The following is a 4,360-nucleotide window of genomic DNA, read 5'->3' on the forward strand; positions in this document are numbered from 1 at the left end:
CGGAAGGTGTGGCAGGGCGCACGGGGGCTCGTGCAGGAGTGGTAGTGGTGGTGAGTCGGGATGCTTCAGGTGCGGTCGGACTGGTCATTTTAGCAGGGATTGTACTATTACCACCACTTAGGGATCAGACTTGATATGTTTTCACTACAATCAGTGGGGCCACAAGAAGGCTCAGTGCCCCAGTTTGTTTTCAACAGGACGGGTGATGGCACCTGCCCCTGCAACCTTGAGGATCACAGACGGCAGTCAGGGCCATGCGGAGGCACCTGCGGTTGGAGGCAGGGCTTTTCAGATGGCTACCTTGGACACTCGAGCAGCGTCGGACGTTGCAGGTGTGCGATTTCCGTTTTCAGTTCTTCTGTTTGTGCATGATGTTATATTGCTATGGTTCTGCATCATTATCTGTATGGTATTTTATTTTTGAGCGGGTTGATTATGATCGAGTTATATGCCATCTGCATACCTTGGATATTTGGATAGTGGCTAAGGGATGAGTTCTATTGGAGAAGGTTACTTAGGGTGCAGTAACTGTAGCATGCCATGGAGGGACTCAGTATGTCTCGCTAGTTCGGAGCCGTATAAGTTTTAGAATGGACAGGTTAGATCCCTAGCTATCGTAAGCTTGGGATACCTCAGTGGATTGATTATGGAATGGTAGCAAGGATTGGGATTTCTCTTTTTTGAGCATCGAGGTGTAAGCCAGATCGAAGTGAGGGAGAATCCTCCGAGTGTACAAGGGTAAGAGCACGCAAATCCAGAACGAGTACGTGATTTCTGAGAAGGAAAAGAAGTAGTTCAGCGTTTGATGGATTGAGTAGTTCAGGGTTGGGAGTTTGAGAAACTCCCCATCAGTCTGTGCGTGTAAATGGAAATGATGAGTATGTGGTATGGATTCCGGTAAAGGGTCGCCTATAGGACTCATGTGAGTTGGAATGGAGATCTTGAGGTCAATTAGCATGGTATGCTTTCGTGGATACGCTAAGGTTATATGAAATATAGGCGTTATAGACTCAGAATCTGTGACCGTTGCTTTACTTCCTGTTCTTGTTGGATTGGGGATTTGGAGTTAGAGTCACCTATTCGAAGGACTATCCTGCCTTTGATTTCATATAACTGGTATACACTACACAAGTATTCACATAACTGATACAGATGATCTAATAATTATCTAGATAGTTCGTCCAATAATTATCTTCTTACCCCTATTTTTTAACGTACAACATAGCAAGATCCTACTTACCAGACAACCCTACTTTCCCAACCCGAACCCGAGAAATGGTGGATGGTTATGAGGAGAATCAGAAGCGGAATCAGAGGTAATAAACCCTCCATGCATAACAAGGGTTCCCGCGAACCGTTTCGACTACATCAAACCTGTGCCCCGTTGGGCAACCGTGATCGAGGGTTAAAGTCGACAACAACGATAGTAACCACCATGTGGAGAACAACGAGGGTGCTATGACCTCAACCGCGGGGGACCGACTGATAGAGCCCTCCCGGAGAAGTCCTAGCGGATCGCGAACATCGGGGATTAACACAGGGAGACTGTAAACCGAGTTCGAAAATTTAGTGCTACTACGGGCCCCACCCTCTCGCGTACCCGAGACTCAGAAAGAGACTACTATTTTAGAGATCAACTCTCTTTTTAGGACATTATAGCCGCTCGGATAGAGGCAAGAGGGTAACAGGGTAGACACATGACATTCAAAGAAAGGATGATTGCAGCCAAGCGTCGATTGGCAAGGCTGCATGCTGCATCAACTTTGTCTCAGGCATCGCAAGGGACGGATCGTCGTGAGTAAGTTCATACCGCTCACAAGACCTTGTAAATTAAGTTCATGAGTATGCATTGGTACTACTATATTCTAGGTGAAAGCACAACACTGTGATTTAAGCGGTTATACTAATCAAGAGGTTTAGTTCCTATCCAAAACTTTTCCTTACAATAATCTAGTGTAGGTCTACATCTAGGTCAAAACTTTCTCTGAAACCAAAATTTCTATAATCATATTAACAAAATGGGTTTACAACAGATCCATCAGACTCAAAGGTCTATTAAGTCATAAACATACCACTAAGCATGCATCAAATTGTCGTAAGAAAGGCCTAGCTTGGATCAAATTTCATGGTTTCACTTGGATACAGAACTACTAAAATACATGAGTTTATCATATATAGGCTCTCGTTTTGAAATGTTTTCAGAACACCATAAAACAACTGAAATACGCTAAAAATTGAACTAAGATCGATAAACTTAGTTATAAAACTCGAAACCTATAGCCATTCTAAAGACTCGTTACCGTCTCTCCCCTTAAACCTTATGATTGATGGGATGCTTTCTTCGTAGACCTATAGGGTGCGATCATACTAGCACTAAGGCACTGGATCCCATCAAAACTCCTCAGCTAAGTGTGTTTGGGAAAACATGATCCTAAGATGAGTAAAGCTTAATGCCTGTACGCAATCTACTCCTACCCACTGTCATAACTCCGTCTCAGGAACATTAGCATAAACACTGGGAATAGGAATAGTACAGTAATGTGTAAAAATTTATATGTGTGAATATAAATCGTAGGATGCACTTGAGTTAATTATTTCCACTAACGAAGTCGTTTTTCATCATGAAACAGAACTATGTCTTCACCAAGAGGCAGCCAACTAACTAGCAAGACGCCAACCCTGCAGATAGACTCTGCTACTTTTCAGGCTGCAGTCAAAGCAGCCATGACAGTGGTCAGGGTGCAATTCAATGCTAACAACGCCAGCAGAGACGGAAGCAATATTGACAATGCATATTGTTATAACAATCAGTAACACCAACGGGTGTCTACCAATGAAAATGCCTCAAGCCACAAACCTACAAACAAGAAGCGGAAGTTTTGGAACAAAAATGAGTGCAACTAATCTCAGAAATCCGCTAAGAGACAACAACCCGTAGCCACCCCTACAATTACAACAGTAGTCACGACACATGCCTCGACACTAGCCACGGAGTCTACCACCCAAACGCTGGCTAGACCGTATAAGGGATCACTCATAAAGTGTAACCAATGTGGCTTCCACACAATGGAGTTTCTAAGATTTTACACTGTAACAACTGCAACAGTAAACGGCATACCGTCCATTTCTGTAGGACCCCGACTCAACATATCGCTTCAACCCCCAATACCAATGTAAGTCCAGTGTGCTGCCTATGTGGCAAAATAGGGCACTTCAAAAGAGACTGTCCAACTAAGAGGAATGACGGAGGAGCAGGAGGAGTGTGATGAACACACTAGCAGGAGCATCAAGGGAACCATATTAGGACTTTTGTAATGTTCCAACGACAAAAACGTTTAAGTACCATATGTTTGTAATGAATTTGGTATACTTGCTAAAATCACCGTCTTTCTAGAAGTAGTTAAAATACTCTCTCTCGTTCAAATCAAACCAAAGACACTCATATATGACCTTAGGATCATTACATGTAAGCTGTGATGACTTTGTATATACATTGGGGTTAATTATAATCAAAATACTAAAGTCTTGAAACAAATAACTCCATCCTGACTCCTATTCCATGTCTAGTAGTAGGAATTGAGTGGGGCCACCCACTCGATGATTTTACCAACATCAAATTACATACGACGTTCATATACCGCTCGATCATACAAAGACGTGTCAGGGATCATGACATCAAATATCATTACTAGCTATAGAAACACACCCACTACTAATGCTAGACACTATGGTATGAATCATCTACAGTAATCATAATATCGAACAAAACGGAACACACTGAAGAGAAACACAAGATACTCTATCACCCTAAGGAGCACTTCTTACGAATACAACTTAACACATGTAGTACCTAAAGAGATACTGTTGTCACCATTCAATTTCGATTGGTATAGTCCTCATCTTTTCGATTTAACACTACGAACGGACCCTTTACCTAACCCACCGAATATCGAAACCTTTGTCTCCCATAAACACATCCAGCACGGACCTCCGGTTCATCTCTTGTCGTGAAACCCCAAAACATGCACCAGAGGAGCGTTATACTTCCCAAGACCTTATCACGAGTATTTCCTGGAGACCCATTGGGAATGTCATGCATACAGCAGACAAGGTTCAGGCACAAAAGCTTGGGACGGTTACGGTTAGTCTACCACTACTATGTATATATGTTAGGATAATGTATAATTAAGATTCTACGAACACTAGATGTGTACTTCCGCTCTATTTCCTATTCCATGTCTGGTTGTGGACTTGGGACAGAGTCACCCATCCAGCTATCTTGCCAACCCTAAGTACATACAAACTATATGCGCAAGTTAATGATAGATAGATCAGGTACGTGTCCTGCCATGAACTTCGG

The sequence above is a fragment of the Lactuca saligna genome, chromosome 6 (assembly GCF_052625555.1).
Source record: "Lactuca saligna cultivar CGN05327 chromosome 6, ASM5262555v1, whole genome shotgun sequence".
Classification (NCBI taxonomy): domain Eukaryota; kingdom Viridiplantae; phylum Streptophyta; class Magnoliopsida; order Asterales; family Asteraceae; genus Lactuca; species Lactuca saligna.